Raw genomic sequence first — 27,212 nt, 5'->3', positions numbered from 1 at the left:
GGGACTGTACTAGATTTCCTGCAACTCCAGATTTTCTCACTGGTCTGGGTTTAGCTGTTCTTGCAAGCAACTCCTCAGGCTTCTCAGAAGTGATAAACAAAGCAGCCAAAACTTCCTTCTGCAGATTTCGCCTCTCTTTCTTTGATGATGAGGATAAAAAAAAGAAAAAAAGAAAATAGGTATAGTGAAGTATAGGGGTGAGGGAGTGGGCTATGGGCATGTAAAGCATAGTGATATGGGAGGAGTGAAGATGGAAAAAATGATGGAAGGGTTTGCATGGGTCCATGCACACGGGGAGATGAATTTGGGACGCTGTCAATGGTGATTGAAAGGACTTTGGGGCAGCTATACATGCACAAGGATGGACTACGGGTAGGTGAAATATGTAGAGTGGGTGAGGTGATGAACATGGAAGGGGTTTAATGGGTTTAGAGAATGAGTGTGGAGTTAGTGGACTAGGTGGTGGGAACGGGTGTGAAGAGTAATAGGAATAATGGGAATGCATGAGGAGGGTGGTATGGAGAATGGGATAGCATGGCAGTGGGTATGAGAGGAGTATGGAGGATGGAAATATAGCAATGAAAGAGAACGGGTATCGTGGGTACAGTCACTGGGCATGCTGAAGTATGTGGATGAGAGTGGTCATACGCATGCATCAAGGAAAGAATAGAAAGGAATGCACGGTGAATGACTAGGGGAAAGTGGTGAAAATAGTTGGGTGGGTGTGAGTTTGGGTAGGTATGAGAAGTGAGAGATAGGGTTAGCCTTGTACAAGAACACTTCTCTCAGATGACATAGATTCAGCTCTTCTGCCCACTTCCTTTTATCTTCTTCTACATCTTGCATTACAACGAAGCAGATACACAACCAAGTGATGTTTTTCTCTCTACACTCTTGCGCTCTAAACTTGTTCCAGATTCCATGAGGATAAAAGCTATATCAGCTTGATTCAAGAGTGTCGCCAGACGGAGCACAGAAAATCCTCGCTTGTTACATTGGACCCTAGTACATAATCAGGCAGAGGTTCAATCAATTATGGTTGATGATCATCACCCCATGCAAGCCCATGTACTGTTGCAGAGCCCTGCAGTTTTCCTTGTTTCAGATTGGTTTCAACACTCTTTTTCAGCAACTTCAGCCTTTCAGGAAGATCGGTAAGGAAACCTGAGCACCCAAAAGAGCAGCAATGCAGGCAGTTATACCACAACCAGAGCCTAGTTCCACAGTCTACTTCAACTTAGACTGCCTAAGCAAACTCATATGCTTTCCTTGTCCACCTCTAAAAGACTCAGATGTTGATCTCCTTTAGAAACCTTTCAATCCAGACGGCCAGCCCAAACAGGATACCCACTCAAAGAGTACTAGGAACAGAGATAAAAATGAAGAGAAATAGAGTGTGTACAAGAGTAGATAATGAGATTAAACATAGCTGCATTTCATGAAAACCACGGAGCTTTAAAAAAAAACTGGTGGGACATCATGAGTGGTTTCAACATATAAGGAGATAGCATAAGCATCATGTAACTAGCACGGGAACAAACAGAGATCAAGCAAACAAAGATGAGAAACCAGCTTAAAGTCTTAGACAGTAAAAAAATATGCATCCCAAAACATCAGAAATGGTTAAAATATGACTGTAAAAATGAAGAAACCTCAAGTAGGAGATGATCAAACCTGAATGCCTCCCTTGAAGCCGAAACACTTGGTTCTTCGAGAGCTATAAACCCTCAAAAATGGCAAGCCAAAAGCACCTCCTAGCTCGCTCCTCTCCGACCTCTAATGTCTCTCTACCACTCTCTACGTTTTCTTCTTAGTTAACCCAGAAAACACAATCTCTTTCTCTCTCAAGTCTCTCTCTCTCTCAAGTCTCACGTCCTCAAAATTACAATGCTACAGAAAACTCTCCCCCAAAAAGCTCCCCCCGAAAGCTCCCCGAGAAAAGATGCAATGCTCAAAATCTCTCCATCGAAGCTCACTGGAATCCTTCCTTCCCTCTCAAACTCTCTCCTCCCAATCTCTACCTCTAGAAAAGAAAAGATATCTCCTCCTCCTCTCACCAGCAAGCTCACCCTGGTTTTCTCTTCTGAACTCTCCTAAGAAAAACCAAACAAAAGCACCCCCCTCTTCTAAAGATCTCTGCCACCTTTCTCTTCTAGGCGATATCTATTTTCTCTCCCGGATTTGCCCCTCCAACAATCTCTGCAGCCACCTCCAGCACCACTACACTCTGCAACTCAGACCACCTTCCTACAGCTGCCAGCCTCCACCACTCCCTTCGTGCAGCTGGCAACACCTCCTAACGGAAAGCACGCTCCCCTCTTCTAGAAGAATCCTATGCCACCTGTCAAACCTCCATTGGCATCCTAAAAGCATCATATGATTCCGCACCAGCCTCTCAAGAGAAAACACGTGGTGGAGCAAGGCCCTTCCACGTGGCAAAATGAGCAGCTGCCAGAATGGCCCCAAATGGGGGGGAGGGGGGGGGGGGGGGTCTACAGGTCCAATCAGGTTTTTGGTGGCCCTCTCTTTTCAAGGACGCCCATGCTATGTGCAAGGGATGTGATCGGTGTCAAAGGCTTGGGAAGCTTACACGCCGGAATATGATGCCCTTGAACCCTATCTTGATAGTGGATGTCTTTGATGTTTGGGGGATAGACTTCATGGGACCATTTCCAATGTCATTTGGACACTCCTACATTTTGGTGGGAGTGGATTATGTCTTTAAGTGGGTAGAAGCGATCCCATGCAGGAGCAATGATCATAAGGTGGTTCTCAAATTTCTCAAGGAGAACATCTTTTCAAGGTTTGGAGTGCCTAAGGCCATTATCAGTGATGGAGGAACCAACTTTTGCAACAAGCCTTTTGAGACTCTTCTAGCCAAATATGGGGTCAAGCACAAGGTAGCTACACTTTATCACCCTCAAACAAGTGGCCAAGTTGAGTTAGGCAACCGGGAAATCAAGAATATACTGATGAAGGTGGTGAATGTGAATAGGAAGGATTGGTCTATTAAGCTCCTTGATTCATTATGGGCTTATAGGACCGCTTATAAGACCATTCTTGGAATGTCTCCTTATTGCCTTGTTTATGGCAAAGCGTGTCATCTCCCAGTGGAGGTTGAATATAAAGCATGGTGGGCAATCAAGAAGCTCAACATGGATTTGACAAGAGCCGGGTTAAAGAGATGTTTGGATTTGAACGAATTGGAGGAAATGAGGAATGATGCTTACCTCAATTCAAAAATTGCAAAAGAGAGGTTGAAGAAATGGCATGATCAGTTGGTAAATCAGAAGAATTTTACCAAGGGACAAAGAGTCTTGCTTTATGACTCTAAACTTCATCTTTTTTCTGGAAAATTGAAATCAAGGTGGACGGATCCTTTCATAATTCATGACGTGCAATCAAATGGAGTAGTGGAACTACTCAACTTCAAGAGCACTCGAACATTCAAAGTGAATGGGCATCGTCTCAAGCCCTATATGGAATCATTTTCCCGAGACAAGGAGGAATTCATCCTCCTTGATCCACCTCTAACATGAAAACACTCAGTTCATGGTTGAACTTAGTCTCTTCAAAGACTAAAAAGTTCATCCTCTTTTTGTTTCCTTTTACGTTGATTTTAGTTTAATCTAGTGTTTTTCTTGTGTTTATGCATGTTTTGATTTTTATTTTTGACTTTAATTTCATTCTAATGTGATTTGAATTGGTTTTTGTGTTAACATGCAGGTATGAAAGCTTGAAGAATGAAGTCAAGGGGAAAACAGGGGAGAAAAGCCAAGACACGGTGAAATTCGCACCACCCAATTCTCTGGTGCGAAATTCGCACCACCCTACCCCCTTGTGTGAAATTGCCTTTGTGAGCATTTTCCAGAAAGCATGCTCTCAGTCCCTACCCAAAATCTCAGTGCGAAAATGCACAAGAATGTGAACATTGTGCGAAATTCGCACAACACTACTCCACTTGTGCGAAATTCGCACCACCATCTCCACCTGTGCGAAATTCGCACCACCCCACCCCCATTTCGGAAACTGTTGGACACATTTTGATCACTTCCTGAAGTTCATTTCATGCATATTATATCTCGTTTCAAATCTTGGGAAGTCAGGAGTTCATAGCTTCAAACGGTGCACGATTTGGAGTTGAATCGAAGAAGTTATGGCCATTTGAAGACGACTGTGCAAAGCTGAACGGAAATGTTGCAGCCGCACCTAATTTTGCTACTGTTGGACACGTTTTTGGAGCACTTTATGGAGCTCAAATTATTCATACCATATGTTATTTTGAATCTTAGGAAGTCAGGAGTCCAGTGCTTCAAACAGTGCACGATTTGGAGTTGAAACGAAGAAGTTATGGTCGTTTGAAGACAAACCGCGCAAAGCCAAAGCGGGATTTTTTTTTTGATTTCGCAGCCGTGCCCCCATTTCGACTTGTATTTACATATTATATTAATATAGATAATTCCATGTTTTGATGTCTTATATTCTGGGATTGGATGCATTACTGATGATGCATCATATATAGACATAATTTTTGTTTAAACTTGGCATTTTTCTATTTCCTCTACTCACTAACTCTTTTGTTTTTTTTGAAACATGTGGTTTCTCCTATACGACTCAGACTCCATGTCACTAAGGAGGTACCACTTCCTCCCTCTTTTTCAATCGCTTTTGTCACATTGAGGACAATGTTCATCCTAGTTGGGGGGAGAGTTGAGGAAGTATTTGTTGGATTTTTGGTTAGGTTATTTTGCTAACAAATTTTTGCAAACTCTCTTTGTTTCTCAAAGATAATTCTCAAAAGTAAATGGGAGAAATTAAATTCTTATTTTTTTTGCCATAGTCTCAGAGTTTGTATTATGCTTATTTAAGTTGATAAATTGTTGAAACTCCTTTTGATTTCAATCTTAAGTCTTCCACTCTAATCTTTTCACACACTGAACACATTAGATTCCAGTTATAAGATGGAAAACTTTCTCACCCCCTAAACTTAGGAAATTTTCGACTTGGTGCCTTTGACCTCATTCTATTAGTGTTGGGACACCTTATAAAAGGCCAATGTGTCTTATGAAAAATAAATAAATAAATAAATAAATTTGCTTCACTTGCTTTGAAACCCGAGCATGGTCCGAGGGGTATATGGTGAAAATCTTTGAAGCCTGGTGCCCTAAGCCTTTATTGGTTGGGAGTCACCGACCTCACTGCTCGTTACATGGGTGGATGGGTGGAGTTTTGAAGAGGTGCGTTCTTAGCCTTTTATATGGGGGTTAGTGTTGCTAAAGTTAGAGAAAAACCTTAGTTGGGGGGAGAATATAGTTTGACATACTATAACTGGAAACTAAGCACCTTAACACTTAGATTTTTGTGGAAGATTAAGAGTTGGTCCTTTGGAAGTGGAAATTATTTTGATACTCAAATTTTCATAATGCCCACTCTTTGTATGTTGTGATAGGTAAGTTATTTGATGACTCTTGTTGATGATTGAGTTTTATATCCTTGACTTGCCATGTAAGAGTTTGATCCAATCATGCCACTTGATTATTTTTTGGAGTGATAAGCATGATTTTGTAAATTATTATATTATCTATTTTTCTTTCTTTTTCTCCTTTTCATTGCTAAGGGACTAGCAATGTGTCAGTTGGGGGGAATGATTACTACCCAAAAGTGCTATTTTGCGCCTTTAATTCATTATATTTTAAGCACTTTTGTGTAGTAGTTCTCCATTTTTATTCCAATTGGCATGTTAAGGACCTATCAATGACTTCTAATCATATTTGTGGCTAGTTTTAGTGTTTTGACAGTTTTTTGGATCATTAAGACAAGCCAAGTAAAGGAGAGAAGCAAAGAGGAAAAACAGAGGAAAGAAGCAGTTTTTGTAGCCGTGCACAGTCACTTTGGGAGGCTCTATTTTGTTCATCATGCAAAATCACCTTTCAAGAATCCCATATTCTGAACCGGCTCAGAATTGCTGACAAATCAAGTACCTATAGTCCTATATTGCCATTCGTTTAAAGAGCTTAAAAGTGCGAATTTCGCACCAGCCCAAGCAAGTGCGAATTTCGCACCAGCCCATGCAAGTGCGAATTTCGCACCAGCCCATGCGACTTTGGTGCGAAATCTCTTCTATTCTACTGACTCCACATGAGATCTTTTCTTTTGTATTTTGGGATGTAAATTCCTTTCTTATCCCTGTAATTAGCCAATCACAGACTTTGCTTTGTAAAGACTATAAGAGGGGTGGAAATCATCTCTCGAAACATATATTATATTTTTTACACTTAGTGAAATTTTCCTCTCGGGGAGAAATACAGAGTTCTCTTTGCTTTCCTTTTCTCTCTTCTATATTTTCTTTTTCTTGGAAGCCAAACAACCTCTGAGGATGTTTTCCCAGAGGATGAGAGGCCAAACCTTTGGTTTCTTGGAGTGAAGGAAGCTAGGTGAAAAGTCCAGATGCAAAACTGGAAAACTCTCGTGCATTAAATACAGGTAGTTGGAGTTCATAAATGGCTTTTAAATCTAAAGTTTTGCTTTAAATCCCTTAGAATCACTTTGAATGGCCAATACATGATAAACTTTAGGTCTCTGTGGATACTTATTGCTAGATCCACATCAGACCATTAGTTATCATGTACGAGCCATTGGAAAGTGGGTCAAGGTGAAGACCCATAGTGTCTAAAGCCATTAATGGAACTTGACTACCATTTCTATTGACTTTTTATGGATTAAATCTTCATTGTTAAACCTATACCGGTTTAGGAAACAACCATCCTTTATGTTGTTGTCCCCAATACGAGGAGAAAAATCTGGAATTTCCCACTTTGCATTCTGAATTTGACCCTAGCAACCTTTAGCTCTGGGAGACTTTATTTCTTCCATTTTTACCTAGTTTTATGTTAGTTTAGTTTCAAACACCACTTTCAAAACAAATTTTATTTTCTTTTAAACTTTAAGTTTTTGACAAAGGAAATCATCAGATTCAATTTCTAATCTCGAGTCTATCACTGGTAGAGTGAAAACCCATCCCAGAGTTCGACCCTAGAGCTGCTATACTATAGTAGCTTTGCTATGCTAGTATGAGGTCATAGGATTTATAAATATTTTTTATTAAAATACCCAACTGGGCACGAATTAATGACATGAACAAATTCGGGTTATGAGCTTAAGGCTCTAAATATTATTAACAACCCAGATGCTATGAACAACTCCGAGTCATGAGCTCAGGCCTTTAGATTCTATGAACAACTAAGGGTTGTCATTTACATGAAAGACTTTAATTTATGGGCTCAAAGCTCTAGATGTTATGTGCAACTTGATTACTACTCAAAAAGTGCTATTTGATAGCTTATAATTAATCCTTTTAAACACTTTTGAGTAGTAGTTTTGGCCTTTTAACTCAATTGGCATGTTAAGGACCCTTGAAAGCAATTTTGATCACTTTGTGTAAGTTTTGGTGTTTTTGTTAGTATTTTGATCACCAAAGCAAGTCAAGACTGAGGAGAGCTATGAGGAATCTTGGGCAAAGCTTAGAAGTCATTTGCCAAGAGTAAATCTGGATTGCAAGGAGAAAAAGCAAAGAGAATCTGCCATAAAGCATATTCTTGATGACAGTAGTAGCAGCCACGTTTGGAGCACTTTCTGAAGTCCAAATGATGCATGCTATATACCATTTCAAATCTCAGGAAGTCAACAATCCAATGCTTCAAACGTTGTGCAATTCGGAGTTGAAACGAAGAAGTTGCAGCCATTACAAGCCAATCACTCCGAGCTGAAGGAAGCATTTTGCAAAGTGTTGCAAAATCACCCTTTTGTTGCAAAGTGATTTCGCAGCCTTTTTGTACAGTGTGATGTTTCTCCTTCTGACGATGCCCGACATATACCGCGAGAAGGAAGCTTGGAACCTCAAGGTGGAAGCCAACTTCGCAGCCCTGCGAGTTTAGCTTGGTGTTGCGAAATTATTTCGCAGCCCTCTTGAGTGTCTGCGAAATCTCGCAGACACCATTTTTCTCCTGCGAAATGGTTCCTGAAGCCTCCCGATATTTGCAACCGACATTGGGAGATATTTTTCATTAGATTTTTGTTGTCTAAATCCCAAAATACTCCTTGTAAACCACCAATTACATGATTCCTTAGTTTTTAAGTTAGTAAAAAGACTAAATATCTATGTAATAATTAGTTTTAAATTATGTACATATATATACCTCTCGGGAGCCTGTTCTCAAGGAGGAGTTCCTTCTGTAAAAAGTTTAGGTAAGCAAGTAAAGTCTATTTCTTTCTACTGCCTTACCTTCTCACTTTGTATTTTTATTTTCTTACTAAGTTATGAATTTTTCGAGGAGTTTTCCCTAGAGAATGAGTAATTAAACCTCTAATTCCTTGGAGCTAAGGTTGCCGGGGAAGGTTTCAAGTGCAAGAATGCAAAGCTTTGTGGTTTTAGCTAGTAATGAAGAGGAAGTGAAATCCTTTAGTGATTTCTATGTTTTTAGTTAACTTAAAACACCTTGGAGTCACCTGGGCCAACACTTGGTAAGGCAAGTGATTTCCAACCATGGAAATGCACTAGTTTACCCCTTGCGAGCCTCTGGTAGGTGACTTCAGGGTAGGATTTTCTAGAATAGCCAACACTTGATAAGCTTTTGGACTCCAAGGAGACATCCATTAGTTATCTCTTGCGAGCTTTTGACGGGTAATCCAAGGTTAAAGATCACCTTGAATGGTTAAGGCTTAGTGAGAGGCTTAAACCATTGCAAGTTGCATCAGTGAGAGAATTAAAGTGAAATCTAATTGAAGGAGTCTCTGTACAACACCGGTTAGAGAATTGACTATATGTTGAATCTCTAACGCGAGGAAATGAACCATCTGACCAGAGCCGTGTCTTTTGCATGAGGAACCACCCCAGTGAACCTAAATCTCCAAGGAATGCTTTTCTTCCTAAATTATTCCAAACTTCTGCTGTGTTAGTTAGTTTAAGTCTAAACCTTTACCAATCAAAGCTTGTGTTTTACTTCTTAAGCTAACCATGAAATGAAACAAAACCAATTCACTTGGAATTGGTATCATTGATAGCTTGTTAATCATTCCCAGTGGACGATCCTAGAGCCACTATACTATAGTAGTTTTTTCTTTGCTACCCTAGTATATGGAGTTATAGGTTATAAATTTTGTTGATTACTCCCTCAATCAAGGAGCACCAGCTGGACATGAATCAGCTGAGACACCAATTGGGCACGAATCACAACTTAAGGTTGTTGATGAAATGAAAGACTCCGACTTGTGAACTTAAGGCTCTAGATGCTATGAACAACTCAGGGTTGTTGTTGACATGAACAACTCTGGGTGATGAGCAAAGGCCTCTGAATGCTATTAACAACTCAAGGCTATGGATACATGAACAACTCTAGGTTATGAGATCAGGCCTCTAGATTCTGTGAACAACTCAAGGTTGTTATTGACATGAAAGACTCTAGGATGTGATTTTAGTGCTCTACATGCAACAAACAACTTAGGGTTGTGATTGACATGAACGACTATGGGTCATGAGCTTAGGGCTCAAGATGATATGAAAAATTTAGGGTTGTGTATGATTTGAACAACTTTGAGTTGTGAGCTTAGGCCTCTAGATGCTATTAACAACTCAAGGTTATGGATGACATGTACAAATTTGGGTCATGAGCTTAGGCCTTTAGATTCCATGAACAGTTAAGGGATGTGGTGGACATGAATGACTTCAATTTGTGCGCTTGGGGCTTTAAATATTGTACATAACTTAAAGTTGTCGATGACATGAAAGAGTCCAGGTCGTGAGCTCAAGGCTCTTGATACTATGAAAAACTTAGGGCTATGGATGACATGAATGACTCTAGGTTATGCGCTTAGAGCTTCAGACACTATGAATAACCCAAGGCTGTAAATGACATGCACTACTCTGAGTCATGATCCTAAGGCTTTGGATGCTATGAGCAACTCATAGTTGTGGATTATATGAATGACTCGAGATCCCCTAAGCTTAGTCATCTAGATGCTATAAACTGCTTAGGTTATGCATGGTATGAACGATTCTATGTTATGAGCTCAAGCTTCTAGATGCTATGAACTACTCAGGGCTATAGAAGACATAAACAACTTTTAGTCGTTAGCTCAAGGTTCTATATGCTATGAATAACTCAAGGTTGTAATTGACATGAACGACTTCGAGTCATGAGTTTAAGGATGTAGATGCTATTAACAACACAGAGTTGTGGATGACATGATTGAATCTGGGTCATGAGCTTAGGCCTCTAGATTCTATTAATAACTAAGGATTCTAGTTGACATGAAAGACTCTGAGTCGTGAGCTCAAGGATTTAGATGTTATGCACAACTTAGGGCTATCGATTACATGAAAGAGTCTTGGTTATGAGTTGAGGCCTCTAGATTCTATACAAAGGTATGGGCTTTTGATGACATGAAAGACTATAGGTCAAGAGCTCAGGGTTGTGGTTGACATAAACAACTCTGGGTTATGAGCTCAAGGCTCTAAATACTATGAACAAGTGAGAGTTGTGGATGATATGTTCAAGTTAGGATCCCCTAAGATCAAGCCTCTAGATGCTATGAATCGCTAAGAATTATGGATGATTTGAATGATTCTACACCATGAGCTGAAGTCCTTAGATTCTATGAACTCCTTAGTGTTATGGATGAAATGAATGACTATGGGTCACATGCTTAGGGCTTTAGATGCTATTGATAACTTAGGGTTGTGGATAACATGAACGACTTTAGGTCATGAGCTCAAGCCTCAAGATTTTATGAACAACTCAGAGTTATGGTTGACATGAATGACTCTAAGTCATGAGCATAGGGCTTTAAATGCTATGCACAAATTAAGGTTGTCAATGACATGAAAGACTATGCGTCATGAGCTTAGAGCTCTAGGTGTTATTGATTACTACTCAAAAAGTGCTCTTTTATAGCTTGAAATTAATTGTTTTAAACACTTTTGAGCAGTAGTTAATACTTTTTAACTCAATTGGCACATTAAGGAACCTAGCAAGGGTTACTAATCATTTTTTGGCAAGTTTTGGTGTTTTTGGTAGCTTTTTTATCGTTGAAACAAGCCAAGAATGAGGGAGAATTTTGTGCAACCCATGGAAATGCAAGTTGAAGCTCAAATACATGAAGAATCCGAGCTCTGGAGCACTTCATAGCCCTTTGCCAAGCTTGGCAATAGGTTGCTAAGCCAATTAGAGATGCAAGGAAGAAAAACAGAGGGAGAAATCCAACATGTAGCAATTTTGCATGGCTATGTGAAAATTTCGCATAGCATGCAAAATCAAGAGGAGGAGTAGTTATAGGACTGAGTGAAGGAAATTTCGCACACCCTAAGAAACCACAAGATGCAGTCAAAAATGAATTTCGTACACCATGTGAAATTTCGCATGGTTTGTGAAATCTTCCTGTGCACCGACTATGTTAGATTTTTATCTCCAGATTTTTTTGTAATTTCCTATTTTCTCCTTGTAATCAACCAATGATAGGATTTCATGGTTAAGAACTATAAAGGGGGTTGGAAAGACCTCTCTAGACATCTTTTGTATCATTCTTCACTTATAATTCCCGTAGGAAGAAATATATAGAGCCCTTGCTCTGCCTTTCCTTCTCATTTTGTTTTTCATTTTTTTTTCTAACCAGACAACCTCTGAGGATGATTTCTCAGGGGATGAGTGGCTAAGTGATTACTACTCAAAAAGTGCTATTTGATAGCTTGTAATTAACTCTTTTAAACACTTTTCAGTAATAGTTATTACCTTTTAACTCAATTGGCATGTTAAGGACCCTTGCAATCAATTCTAATCAAATTGTGTTAAGTTTTGGTGTTTTGATAGCTTTTTGATCACCAAAGCAATCCAAGATTGAGGAGAGTTATTTGGAATCCATGGCAAAGCAATGGAAAGCTCAGAAACATGAAGAACCAAAGCTTTGAAGTCCTTTGCCATAAGCAAATCCGGAATGCAAGGAGGGGAAGCAAAGAGAAATCTACCATGAAGTATTCTTGATGACAGTCATGTTAGCCACTTTTGGAGCACTTTCTGGAGTCCAATTTATGCATGCTATATGTCGTTTCGAAGCTCAGAAAGTTAAAAATCCAATGCTTCAAACGGTGTGCTATTCAGAGTTGAAATGAAGGAGTTACAGCCATTGGAAGCCGATCACTCCAAGTTGAAGGCCAATTTCGCAGGGCTACGAAATCAGCCTTTGGCTGCGAAATGATTTCGCAGCCATCTTGTTCGTCTGCGAAATTTCGCAGCCATTTTGTGCGCCTGCGAAATTCTCCTGAGTGCTTCCAGATATTTGCGACCGACATTTTTTGATATTTTGCTTCAGATATTTGATGTCTAAATCCCAATTTTCTCCTTGTAACCCACCAATTATAGGATTCCTTAGTTATTAAGTTTGGAAAAGGGGTGAATAACCTCAGATATTTTGTTTTGTAATTTTCTTTATATATAGCTCTCGGGAGCCTGTTCTCGAGGAGGAGGAGGAGACACCCTTTTGTATAAGTAAGAAATATATCTACAGAGCACTTGCTCTGCTTTTCATACATATTTTTGTTTTCTCGTTCTTTTTATTTCTAGCCAATCAAACTCTGAGGATTTTTCCTCAGAGGATGAGAGGCTAGGCTCTTCGTCTCTTGGAGTGAAGAAAACCGGGTAAGTTTCCACATGCATAATTTGGAAGTTTTGTTGTTTTAGTTTTTAATGAAGAGAAAGTGTGACCCGTTAATGGTTTTTATCTTTCTAGTTAACTTAAAATGTCTTCAATTCACCTGAGCCAAAAATTGGTAAGGCAAGTGATCTTCGTCCATGGAGATGCACTAGTTTATCTCTTGCGAGCTTTTGGGAGGTGGTTTGAAGGTAGGATTTTCTAGAATAACCAACACTTGGTAAGCTTTTGGACTCCAAGGAGACATCCATTAGTTATCTCTTGCGAGCTTTTGACGGGTAATCCAAGGTTAAAGATCACCTTGAATGGCAAGTGCTAGGTGAGAGGTATGAGCCATTGCAAGGTGCATCAGTGAGAGGGATTTAGTGTTTGAACCCATTAATGGGAAGCATCTATACAACACCGGTTAGAGAATTAACTATATGTTAATTCTCTAATGCGAGGAAAAGAAACAAGTGACCGGAACTCCCTTTTTGTATGAGGAATCTGAGCCTAGTGATCTGAACTCCAAGAAACACTTTTCTTTGTAAGTAAAATCAGTTACTATTTGTGGTTAGTTTAAAACCAAACCTTTTTCACTGAAATATCTTTATGTTTTCTTTCAAAGCTAACCTTGAAATGAAAAGGTACCAATTCAGCTTTGAATTAATATCATTTGCAAAGTGAAAACCCATCCCAGTTAACGATCCTAGAGCCACTATGCTATAGCAGCTTTGTCTTTGCTACCCTAGTATATGGTGTAATAGGTTATAAATTTTGTTGATTACTCCCTCAATCAAGGAGCACCAGCTAGACACAAATCAGCTGAGACACCAATTGGGCACGAATCACTAAGTTTCATGTTTCTTGGAGTAATGGAAGCTAGGTGAAGGACCCGGATGCAAAGGTGGGAGTTCTCCTTGCTTTAAATGAAGGTAGTTGTTAACCATTAATGGTTTTTATTTCAAGGTTTAGCTTTAAATCCCTTAGAATCACCTTGAATGGCCAATACTTGGTAAGCTTTCTGGATTCTATGGATGCTTATTGCTAGATCCATGGATGTCCATTAGTTATCAAGTACGAGCCATTGGAAGGTTGTTCAAGGTGACGATCTTTAGTGTTTGAAGCCATTAATGAGAAGCAACTACCATTTTTCATGAACCCTTTGGATCAAATCTTAATTGATAAATACAAAACCGATTTGGGAGATAACCATCCTTTATGTTATTGTCTCCAATGCGAGGAGAAGATCCAGAATCTCCCCCTTTGCCTAAGGAACCCGATCCTAGTGCTAAAGCTCTAAGAGACCTTCTCTTTGTAGTTAACTTCAATTGTTATTTTTGCTTAACTTAAAATTAACTTTTTCAACCACAATTCCATTTTCTTTAAAAGCTATTTTTCATAAGGAAAATCACCATTTCATTACCTTCACTAAAGTCACTTTTACGAAGAAAACCCATCCCTATGGACGATCCTAGAGCCATTGTACTATAGTAGCCATGCTACCCTAGTGTAAGGTGATTTAGGTTTTATAAATTTTGTTGATAACACCTGTCTAGGGACGAATCAAATAGTGCCATTGCCGGGGAAGGTGCCAAAGTACATTGACATTACCTTTGGTGAACACTTTTGATCTTCATCATAAGTTTGGTGATTTTTCTTTTACTAATTCTTTTTCTTTGTCTCTATTTTAGCTTATCTTTTATTTAGTTTTTAGCTAACCTTAACCTCTTCCTAGAATTGTATTTCTTTTATTTTCTTTGTTTTTGTTTCAGTGATCTCTAGTTGTGCATACCCTATTGGATAAGAGATATTGATGGAAGACTTGTGAAGATTGAAACTCCTCAAGAAACTGAGTTGGAAGTGTGCTTGAGCATCATGGATGTTCTGCCTGAAGACCATAATAGCCAACATGGTCAAGAGGATAATTTCAATGCATACCGATCCATGAGAGACCACATGCATCCACCTCGTATGAGTGCACCTTCATGCATAGTGCCTCCCACTGAGTAGCTAGTAATCCGACCTCACATTGTGCCACTCCTACCTACTTTCCATGGGATGGAAAGTGAGAATCCCTACTCGCATATTAAGGAATTCAAGGAGGTTTATAATACATTCCAAGAAGTAGGAGCTTCAATTGACTTCATGAGGCACAAGCTATTTCCTTTCACCTTGAAGCATAAGGCCAAGGTTTGACTCAATTCTCTAAGGCCAAGGAGTATCCAAACTTGGACTGATTTGCAAGCCTAGTTTCTCAAGGAGTTCTTCCCTACTCATAGGACCAATGGTTTGAAAAGGCAAATTTCAAACTTCTCAACTAAAGAGAATAAGAAATTCTATGAGTGTTGGGAGAGGTACATGGAAGCTATTAATGCTTATCCTCACCATGGCTTTGACACATGGCTCTTAGTGAGCTATTTTTACAATGGTATGTCTTCTTCAATGAAGCAACTCCTAGAAACTATGTGTGGAGGAGACTTCATGAGTAAGAATCCGGAGGAAGACATGGACTTTTTGAGTTATGTGGCTGAAGTTTCAAGAGGATGGGATGAACTAAATGCTAGAGAGGTGGGAAGAAGGAAGTCTCAACCTAATGCTAAGGGTGGGATGTATGTTTTAAATGAAGACATTGGCATGAAGGCAAAGGTTGTAGCTATGGCAAGGAGATTGGAAGAGCTAGAAATGAAGAAGGTACAAGAAGTGCAAGCCATTTCTGAGATGCTAGTGCAAGTTATACCTTGTTCCATTTTTCAATCTTATGAGCACTTAGTGGAGGAGTGTCCTACCATTCCAGTAGTAAGAGAGATGTTTGGTGATCAAGCAAATGTTATTGGTCAATTCAAGCCCAATAACAATGCTTCATATGGCAACACCTACAATTCAAATTGGAGGAACCATCCAAATTTCTCTTGGAAACCAAAGCCACCTCAGTACACATAACCTGCTCAAGCACCTCAGCAAGCCTCGAATCTTGAACAAGCTATTGTGAACCTTAGCAAGGTTGTGGGAGACTTTGTGGGAGATCAGAAGTCCATCAATGCTCAACTGAATCATAGAATTGACAGTGTGGAGAGTACATTGAACAAAAGGATGGATAGGATGGATAGGATGCAAAATGATCTATCTCAGAAGATAGACAATGCCCAATACACAATCTCAAGGCTTACCAACCTCAACACAGTGCAAGAGAAAGGAAAGTTTCCTTATCAACCTCATCAAAATCCCAAGGGTATCCATGAAGTGGAGGCTCAAGAGGGAGAATCTTCAAAGGTGAGGGAAGTCAAAGCAGTTATCACCTTGAGGAGTGGTAAAGAGGTTGATCATCCCACATCCAAGCCAAAGCATGATGAAGAGATGGTAGTAGAAAAAGAAAAGAGTGAGGAAATTAAAGGAAAGAGAAAAAGGAAAAGTACAAAGAAAGATGACCATGATTCTAGTGTGGATGAAGAATCCGAGAGGATTGTCATCAAGGAAGATATGATGAAGAAACACATGTCTCCACCTTTCCCCCAAGCTTTGCATGGCAAAAAGAAAGCCAATAATGCATCAGAAATTTTTGAAGTGCTGAGGCAAGTGAAGGTCAATATCCCTTTGCTAGACATGATCAAACAAGTGTCAACATATGCAAAATTCTTGAAGGACTTGTGCAATATAAATAGAGGGTTGAATGTGAAAAAGAAAGCCTTCTTGACTGAGTAAGTGAGTGTCATCATACAGTGCAAGTCTCTAGTGAAGTATAAATATCCGGGCTGCCTACTATCTTAGTGAGTATTGGGGGGACTTGTGTGGAGAAAGCTTTGTTAGACTTGGGAGCAAGTGTGAATTTGCTATCCTACTCTATCTAAAAGCAGTTGGGACTTGGAGAGTTGAATCCAACATCCATCACTCTATCTCTGGCAAATAGATAAGTGAAGATGCCAAGAGGGATGATCGAAGATGTCTTTATTTAAGTTGACAAATTCTACTATCTAGTGGATTTTGTTGTTCTTGATATGGATCTGATTGTCAAAGGAACTAATTATGTTTCTATCATACTTGGAAGATAATTCCTAGCTACATCAAATGTAATCATCAATTATAGGAATGAAGTCATGCAACTCACGTTTGGCAACATGACACTAGAGCTCAACATCTTCCATTTGTGTAAGAAGCATATCCATCCGAAAGAAGAAGAAGGTTCAGAGGAAGTGTGCATGATTGACACTTTAGTGGAGGAGCATTTTGATTAGAGAATGTAGGAGGATTTGACCGAGAGTCTTGGGGATCTTGACGAAGGGTTACCTAAACCCTCAGATTTGCTTGCTACCCTGTCCCATTGAAGGAGGAAAGAAGAAATTCTACCCTTATTCAATGAGGAGAAGAGACAAAGAGCTACTAAGGAAGAGCCCCCAAAGCTTATTCTTAAGCCACTACCCAAAGAGTTGAAGTATGCATACTTGGAAGAAGACAAGCAGTGCCCTGTTGTTATATCTTCAGCTCTACCATTTATAAAGAGGATTGTCTACTTGAATTCCTTAGAAGATGTAAGAAGGCAATAGGGTGGCAATTTTCTTATTTGAAAGAGATCAACCCTTTAGTCTGCACCCATCATATTTACCTGGAGGATGAAGCTAAGCCAGTTCATCAACCTCAAAGAAGGTTGAACCCTCACATGCAAGAGATGGTGTGAGCTGAAGTTCTTAAGCTGCTTCAGGCCGATATTATCTACCCCATATCAGATAGCCCATGGGTGAGTCCTACTCAAGTTGTGCCAAAGAAGTCTGGGATCACGGTGGTACAAAATGATAAGGGAGAAGATGTCTTTACACGCCTCACTACAGGTTGGAGGGTGTGTATCGATTACAAGAGGTTGAATGTAGTGACAAGGAAGGACCATTTCCCGTTGCCCTTTATTGATCAGGTGCTTGAGAGGGTCTCTGGGCATCCTTTTTATTGTTTCTTGGATGGCTACTCCGGGTACTTTCAGATAGAAATTGATGTTGAAGACTAAGAGAAGACCACTTTCACGTGCCCATTTGGCAACAATGCATACAGGAGAATGCCTTTCGGCTTATGCAATGCACTTGCAACTTTCCAAAGATGCATGTTAAGCATTTTCATTGATATGGTGGAGCGTATTATGGAAGTCTTTATTGATGATATCACCATATATGGAAGTGCATTTGATGAATGCTTGGTCAACTTAAAAGCTATCCTGAATCGATGCATTGAGAAATACTTAGTTCTTAACTAGGAGAAGTGTCATTTCATGGTACAACAAGGGATTGTCCTTGGGCACATCATCTCCAAGCAAGGCATTGAAGTTGACAAAGCAAAGGTTGAACTGATTGTCAAGTTGCCATCCCCAACAAATGTCAAAGGAGTAAGGCAATTCCTTGGCCATGTCGAGTTCTATAGGAGGTTTATCAAGGATTTCTCTAAGCTTGCAAGGCCTCTTTGTGAACTATTGGTGAAGGATGCTAAATTCATATGGGATGATAGATGCTAAAGGAGTTTTGAAGAATTGAAGCTATTTTTGACAACCGCACCAATAGTGAGGACTCCCAACTGGCAACTGCCCTTTGAGGTAATGTGTGATGCTAGTGACTTTGCCATAGGAGTTGTTCTTGGGCAAAGAGAGAAGATGGAAAACCCTATGTGATCTACTATGCAAGCAAGACATTGAATAAGGCACAAAGAAACTACACAACCACCGAGAAAGAATTGTTAGCTGTAGTTTTTGCCTTGGATAAGTTTCGTGCTTACTTGGTGAGGTCCTTCATTGTTGTTTTCATTAATCACTCTGCTTTGAAGTATCTATTGACTAAGCAAGATGCTAAAGCAAGGTTGATTAGATGGATCATCTTGCTTCAAGAGTTCAATCTCTAGATCAAAGATAAGAAAGGAGTGGAGAATGTGGTAGCAGACTACCTTTCAAGGCTAGCTATCACACATAATTCCCATGGTTTTCCTATTGATGATGATTTTTCAGAGGAGTCTCTCATGTTGGTGGAAGTTGCTCCTTGGTGTGCTCACATTGCTAACTACCTAGTCACAGGAGAAGTTCCAAGTGAGTGGAAAGCACAAGATAAGAAGCACTTCTTTGTAAAAATTCATGCCTACTATTGGGAAAAGCCATTTCTATTCAAGTATTGTGCAGATCAGATAATAAGGAAGTGTGTTCTTTAAGAAGAGCAACAGGGGATCCTCAGTCATTGCCATGAAAATGCATGTGGAGGCCACTTTGCTTCTCAAAAGACAGCTATGAGGATGTTGTAATCGGGTTTCTGTTGGCCATCACTTTTCAAAGATGCCCACACCATGTGCAAGAGTTGTGATCGATGCCAGATGGTTGGGAAGTTGACACGTAGGAACATGATTCTTTTGAGCCCTATTTTGATAGTTGATCTTTTTTTATGTCTAGGGCATTGACTTCATGGGACCTTTCTTTATGTCTTTTGGCCACTCTTACATCTTGGTGGGAGTAGATTATGTTTCTAAGTGAGTTGAGGCGGTCCCATGCAAGCAAAATGACCATAGAGTGGTTCTCAAGTTTCTCAAGGAGAAGATCTTCTCGAGATTTGGGGGGCTTAAAGCCATAATTAGTGATGGGGGTACTCATTTTTGCAACAATCCTTTTGAAACTCTCCTAGCCAAGTATGGGGTGAAGCATAAGTGATTCGTGCCCAGTTGGTGTATCCCTTGTTGATTGGTGTTCAATCAACTGGTGTGCTTTGATTTCAGTCCTCAGGCGGGAGTAATTAACAAAATTTATAAACCTATTTCACCATATACTAGGGTAACATTAGCTAGCATAGCACAATGGCTCTAGGATCGTTCACTGGGATGAGTTTTTACTTCACAATTGATATTAGTTAAAGAGCTAAATTGGTGTTTTTTCTTTTCAAGTTAGCTTTAAAAGAAAACATAAAGATGTTTGAAATGGTTGGTTTTAAGTGAAACCAATAATAAAGTAATGGAAATTACTTACAAAGAAAAGTGCTTCTTGGAGTTTTAGATCACTAGGCTTAGGTTTCTTATACAAAAAGGGAATTCTGGTCACTTAAATCTTTTCCTCGTATTGGAGATTTAACATATAGTTATTTCTCGAACCGGTGTGGTATAGATGCTTCCCTCTAATGGGTTCAAACACTAAATCCCTGTCACTGAATCATCTTGCAATGGTTCATACCTCTCACCTAGTATTGGCCATTCAAAGTGATCCTTAACCTTGGATTACCCATCAAAAGCTCGCAAGAGATAACTAATGGATGTCTCTTAGGAGTCCAAAAGCTTACCAAGTGTTGGCTATGATTACTACTCAAAAAGTGCTATTTGATAGCTTATAATTAATCCTTTTAAACACTTTTGAGTAGTAGTTTTGGCCTTTTAACTCAATTGGCATGTTAAGGACCCTTGAAAGCAATTTTAATCACTTTGTGTAAGTTTTGGTGTTTTTGTTAGTAATTTGATCACCAAAGCAAGTCAAGACTGAGGAGAGCTATGAGGAATCTTGGGCAAAGCTTAGAAGTCATTTTCCAAGAGTGAATCCGAAATGCAAGGAGAAAAAGTAAAGAGAATCTGCCATGAAGCATATTCTTGATGACAGTCGTAGCAGCCACTTTTGGAGCACTTTCTGAAGTCCAAATGATGCATGCTATATACCATTTCAAAGCTCAGGAAGTCAACAATCCACTTCTTCAAACGGTGTGCAACTCGGAGTTGAAACGAATAAGTTACAGCCATTTCAAGCCAATCACTCCGAGCTGAAGGAAGCATTTTGCAAAGTGCTGCGAAATCACCCTTTTGTTGCGAAGTGATTTCGCAGCCTTTTTGTACAGTAGGGTGTATTTCCTCCTGAAGATGCCCGACGTATAACGCGAGAGGGAAGCTTAGAACCTCAAGGTGGAAGCCAACTTCGCAGCCCTGCGAAGATAGCATGTTGTTGCGAAATATTTCGCAGCCCCTCTTGAGTGTCTGTGAAATCTCGCAGACACCATTTTCTCTTGCGAAATGGTTCCTGAAGCACCCCGATATTTGCTACCGACATTGGGAGATATTTTACATCAGATTTTTGTTGTCTAAATCCCAAAATACTCCTTGTAAGCCACCAATTACATGATTCCTTAGCTTTTAAGTTAGTAAAAAGAGTAAATATCTATGTAATAATTAGTTTTATATTATGTTCATATATATACCTCTCGAGAGCCTGTTCTCAAGAAGGAGTTCCTTCTGTAAAAGTTTGGGTAAGCAAGTAAAGTTTATTTTCTTTCTATTGCCTTACCTTCTCACTTTGTATTTTCATTTTCTTACTAAGTTATGAACTCTTTGAGGAGTTTTCCCCAGAGAATGAGTAACTAAACCTCTAGTTCCTTGGAGCTAAGATTGTCGGGGAAGGTTCCAAGTGCAAGAATGCAAAGCTTTGTGGTTTTAGCTATTAATGAAGAGGAAGTGAAATCCTTTAATGATTTCTATGTTTTTAGTTAACTTAAAACACCTTAGAGTCACCTGGGCCAACACTTGGTAAGGCAAGTGATTTCCAACCATGGAAATGCACTAGTTTACCCCTTGCGAGCCTCTGGGAGGTGACTTCAAGGTAGGATTTTCTAGAATAGCCAACACTTGGTAAGCTTTTGGACTCCAAGGAGACATCCCTTAGTTATCTCTTGCGAGCTTTTGACGGGTAATCCAAGGTTAAAGATCACCTTGAATGGTTAAGGCTTAGTGAGAGGCTTAAACCATGGCAAGTTGCATCAGTGAGAGAATTAAAGTGAAATCTAATTGAAGGAGTCTCTGTACAACACCGGTTAGAGAATTGACTATATGTTGAATCTCTAACGCGAGGAAATGAACCATCTGACCAGAGCCGTGTCTTTTGCATGAGGAACCACCCCAGTGAACCTAACTCTCCAGGGAATGCTTTTCTTCCTAAATTATTCCAAACTTTTGTTATGTTAGTTAGTTTAAGTCTAAACCTTTACCAATCAAAGTTTGTGTTTTACTTCTTAAGCTAACCATGAAATGAAACAAAACCAATTCACTTGGAATTGGTATCATTGATAGCTTGTTAATCATTCCTAGTGAACGATCCTAGAGCCGCTATACTATAGTAGCTTTGTCTTTGCTACCCTAGTATATGGTGTTATAGGTTATAAATTTTGTTGATTACTCCCTCAATCAAGGAGCACCAGCTGGACACGAATCAGCTGAGACACCAATTGGGCACGGAATCAAATGGCGTCGTTGCCGAGGAAGATGTCAAGTTTATATTGATACCATTTTTGAGCACTTGTGATTTTCATCACAAGTTGGTAATGTTTCTTTCACTTTACTAACTCTCATTCTTTCTTTATTTATTCATAAGCTAAGTGTATCTTTTAAAATTTAGCCTAGTTTAATTTTGTTGTTGTAGCCCTGTTTCTCTTGTTGTCCTCTGTTTTTATTTAAGTTGCAGATAGATACTAGTTGTGTATGCCAAAGTGGATACGAGACAGTGGAGGAAGGCTTGTTAAGTGTGATACACCTCAGAGAAAAGAATTCGAAGTGATCTTGAATATCATGGAAGCTACACCTGAAGATCAGCATAGTCACCAAGGTCGTCAGGACAATCTCAATGAATTCAGATCAATGAGGGACCGCATGCATCCACCTCGTATGAGTGCACCATCATGTATAGTGCCCTCTACAGAGCAGCTAGTGATCAGACCGTATCTTGTTCCACTTCTACCAACTTTCCATGGAATGGAAAGTGAGAATCCGTATGCACACATCAAGGAATTTGAAGATGTTTGTAATACATTCCAAGAGGGGGGAGCTTCAATTGATTTGATGAGGCTTAAGTTATTTCCTTTTACTTTAAAGGATAAGGCCAAAATTTGGCTTAATTCTTTAAGGCCAAGGAGTATTCGTTCTTGGACTGATTTACAAGCTGAATTCCTCAAGAAATTTTTTCCCACTCATAGAACAAATGGCTTGAAAAGGCAAATTTCAAACTTCTCAGCGAAAGAGAATGAGAAATTCTATGAGTGTTGGGAAAGATACATGGAAGCTATAAATGCTTGTCCTCACCATGGCTTTGATACTTGGCTATTGGTGAGCTATTTTTATGATGGTATGTCCTCCTCAATGAAGCAACTCCTCGAGACAATGTGTGGAGGAGATTTCATGAGCAAAAATCCAGAGGAAGCTACGGATTTCTTGAGCTATGTAGTTGATGTTTCAAGGGGATGGGATGAACCAACCAAAGGAGAAGTGGGAAAGATGAAGTCTCAGTTGAATGCTTACAATGCAAAGGCTGGGATGTGCACCTTAAAAGAAGATGATGATATGAAAGCAAAGTTGGCAGCTATGACAAGAAGATTGGAGGAGCTGGAGCTGAAAAGAATACATGAAGTGCAAGCTGTTGCTGAAGCACCAGTGCAAGTGAAGTTGTGTCCCAATTGTCAATCATATGAACATTTGGTGGAGGAATGCCCTGCAATTTCAACTGAAAGGGAGATGTTTAGAGATCAAGCAAATGTTGTTGGACAATTCAGGCCCAATAACAATGCGCCATATGGAAATACCTACAACTCAAGTTGGAGGAATCATCCAAATTTCTCATGGAAAGCCAGAGCAGCTCAGTACCAACAGCCGGATCCACCATCTCAACAACCTTCAAGTCTTGAACAAGCAATGGCTAATCTCAGCAAGGTAGTGGGAGATTTTGTTGGAAAGCAAGAAGCCACCAATGCTCAAATCTATCAAAGAATTGACAGAGTGGAGAGTATGTTGAATAAAAGGATGGATGGAATGCAAAATGATATGAACCAAAAGTTTGATAACATCCAATATTCAATTTCAAGGCTTACAAATTTGAATACACTGCAAGAAAAGGGAAGATTTCCTTCTCAACCTCACCAAAATCCCAAAGGTGTCCATGAAGTGGAAAGCCAAGAGGGAGAATCATCACAGATGAAAGATGTCAAAGCCTTGATCACTCTAAGGAGTGGTAAAAAAATTGAGCAGCCAACACCCAAGCCACATGTTGAGAAAGAAGAAGAGATAAAGAAAGGGAAGTAAATGGAAGATAAAGACAGTGAGATCAGTGAAGAAAAGAAGGACTCTGATTCAACAATGAATGCAATTCCAGAGAAGGAATTTATGAATGAAGAAATGCTGAAGAAATCAACTTCTCCTCCTTTTCCTCAAGCATTACATGGGAAGGGGGTTAGAAATGCAGCTGAAATCCTTGAAGTATTGAGACAAATGAAAGTCAATATTCCACTGTTGGATATGATTAAACAAGTTCCAACGTATGCAAAATTCCTAAAGGACTTATGTACTATCAAAAGAGGGTTGACTGTAAACAAGAAAGCCTTCTTGAATGAGCAAGTAAGTGCAATCTTACAATGTAAGTCTCCTTTGAAGTACAAAGACCCTGGAAGTCCTACCATTTCAGTCATGATTAGAGGAAAGGTAGTGGAAAAAGCCTTGCTAGATTTGGGAGCAAGTGTGAATTTGCTTCCATATTCCGTCTACAAGCAATTGGGACTTGGAGAGTTGAAGCCAACAGCAATCACTCTATCTCTGGCAGATAGATCAGTGAAAATTCCAAGAGGGGTAATTGAGGATGTATTGGTTCAAGTGGATAATTTCTACTATCCAGTAGATTTTATTGTTCTTGATACAGATCCTACTATAAAGGAAGCTAATTTAGTTCCTATCATCCTTGGAAGGCCATTTCTTGCTACTTCAAATGCAATCATCAACTACAGGAATGGGCTTATTGATTACTACTCAAAACATGCTATTTAGTAGCTTGTAATTATCTCTTTTAAACACCCTTGAGTAGTAATTATTACCTTTTAACTCAATTAACATGTTAGGGACCCTTGCAATCGTTTCTAACAATTGTGTTAAGTTTTGGTGCTTTTTGATAGCTTTATGCTCACCAAAGCAATTTATGAATGAGGGAGAGCTATTTATGGTTCATGGCAAAGCTTTTGGAAAGCTTAAATTTATGAAGAAACCAAGCTTTGGAGCCTCATAATCCTTTGCCTTAGTAGTTCAAAGTATGCAAGGAGAGAACAATGGAGAAGAGGAAAACAGGGTGATGAAAACAGGGGACACAGCTGCAGTCTTTCATTGCACTTTTGGAGCACTTCCCGAAGTCCATTTTTTACATTCTATATACCATTTCAAAGCTCAGAAAGTCAAGAATCCAACGATTCAAACTATGTACGATTTGGAGCTGAAATGAGGAAGATAGGGCCTTCGGAAGACAACTGCATCAAGCTGAGGGACAATTTCGCACGATGGAAATCAAGGTGCGAATTCCTCAGTCCAAAGTGTGGGAATTTCGCACACCCCAAACCAAAGTGCGAAATTGGAACTCCAACGTGCGAAAATTGGATATTTTTGCCGACTCTTTTTCTTCTGATATTTTTTGTGTCTAAATTTCCATTTTCTCCTTGTATTCAGCTACTCATGTAATTCCTTAGCTAGGAAGTATCCAAGGAAGGGTAAAATTACCTTCCTATATAAATTCTCTTGTAAACGCTGAAAAAACACTCGGGAGCTTTCTCCAGGAGACCAACTGATGTAAATTCTACACTAAGTGAAATACAGAGATTTCTTTTGCTTTCTTTTTCTCTCTACTATTTTCTATTTTCTTGGAAGCCAAACAGCCTCTGAGGATGTTTTCCCAGAGGATGAGAGGCTAAACTTATAGTTTCTTGGAGTGAAGGAAGCTAGGTGAAAAGTCCAGATTAAAAGGTGGAAATTTTCCGTGCATTAAATTCAGGTAGTTGGAATCCATAAATGGCTTCTAAACCTAAAGTTTTGCTTTAAATCCCTTAGAATCACTTTGACTGGCCAATACATGGTAAGCTTCAGGTCTCTGTGGATGCTTATTGCTAGATCCATATCAGTCCATTAGTTATCATGTACGAGCCAGTGGAAAGTAATTCAAGGTGATAACCCATAGTGTCTTAAGCCATTAATGGACCTTGACTACCATCTATATTGACTTTTTATGGATTAAATCTTCATTGTCAAACCTATACCGGTTCGGGAAATAACTATAGGTTAAATCCCCAATGCGAGGAGAAAAATCCGGAATTTTCCACTTTGCATCCTGAACTTGAACCTAGCAACCTTTAGCTCCGGGAAACTTTCTTTCTTCCACTTTTACTTAGTTCTATGTGAGTTTAGTTTCAATCACTACTTTCAAAACAATTTTATTTTCTTTTAAATTTCAAGTTTGTGCTAAAGGAAATCATCAGAATCACTTTCTAATTTAGAGTCTGTCACTGATAAAGTGAAAACCCATCCCTGAGTTCGACCCTAGAACTGCTATACTATAGTAGCTTTGCTACGCCAGTATAAGGTCATAGGATTTATAAATATTTTTTATTAAAAGACCCGGCTGGGCATGAATTACTTATGCAACTCACTTTTGGCAACATGACATTGGATCTCAATATTTTCTATATGTCTAAAAAGCAAATCACTCCGGAAGAAGAAGAGGGTCCAGAAGAGCTGTGCATTATTGATACTTTGGTGGAGGAGCACTGTAATCAAAATATGCAAGACAAGTTGAATGAAAGTCTTGTGAATTTTGAGGAAGGGTTGTCTGAATCTCCTACTGGGCTTGCTACTCTACAAAGTTGGAGAAAGATAGAAGAAATTCTACCTTTGTTCAATAAAGAAGAAGAGGCATCTGCTGAAAAAGAAATTCCAAAACTCAATCTGAAGCCTTTACCTGTGGAGCTGAAATATACATATCTTGAAAAAAATAATCAATGTCCTATTGTGATATCTTCATCTCTGACTAGTCATCAAGAGAATTATTTAATGGAAGTTCTCAAGAGGTGTAAGAAGGCAATAGGATGGCAAATATCTGACTTGAAAGGCATTAGTCCTTTAGTTTGTACTCATCATATATATATGGAGGAGGAAGCAAAGCCAATTCGTCAATTTCAAAGAAGGTTGAATCCTCATCTACAAGAGGTGGTGCGAGCTGAAGTGTTGAAGCTACTTCAAGCAGGAATCATTTACCCTATATCTGATAGCCCTTGGGTGAGTCCTACTCAAGTGGTACCAAAGAAGTCAGGGATCACAATGGTTCAGAATGAAAAAGGAGAAGAAATTACTACACGCCTCACTTCAGGTTGGAGGGTGTGTATTGATTATAGAAAGCTGAATGCTGTAACCAGGAAAGATCATTTTCCATTGCCATTTATTGATCAAGTTCTGGAGAGAGTCTCTGGACATCCATTTTATTGTTTCTTGGATGGGTATTCAGGGTATTTTCAGATTGAAATTGATTTGGCAGATCAGGAAAAGACCACTTTTACATGTCCATTTGGAACATATGCTTATAGGAGAATGCCTTTTGGTTTATGCAATGCACCTGCTACATTTCAAAGATGTATGTTGAGTATTTTCAGTGATATGGTGGAGAGAATTATGGAGGTTTTCATGGATGACATCACCGTATATGGAGGTACATTTGAGGAATGCTTAGTTAATTTGGAAGCAGTTCTTCACAGATGCATTGAAAAAGATCT

The 27,212-nt window shown here is 39.4% G+C and overlaps 1 pseudogene; it reads right to left on the bottom strand.

Annotated features, from left to right (window-relative positions):
• LOC100258560 (asparagine--tRNA ligase, cytoplasmic 1-like) overlaps positions 1-27,212 on the bottom strand; it is an 85,585-nt pseudogene that overhangs the window by 55,561 nt on the left and 2,812 nt on the right.

The sequence above is a fragment of the Vitis vinifera genome, chromosome 6 (assembly GCF_030704535.1).
Source record: "Vitis vinifera cultivar Pinot Noir 40024 chromosome 6, ASM3070453v1".
NCBI classification, from domain to species: Eukaryota; Viridiplantae; Streptophyta; class Magnoliopsida; order Vitales; family Vitaceae; genus Vitis; species Vitis vinifera.
Note: the sequence above shows the minus strand (reverse complement) of the source record. Positions and strands in the feature narration are given on the sequence as shown.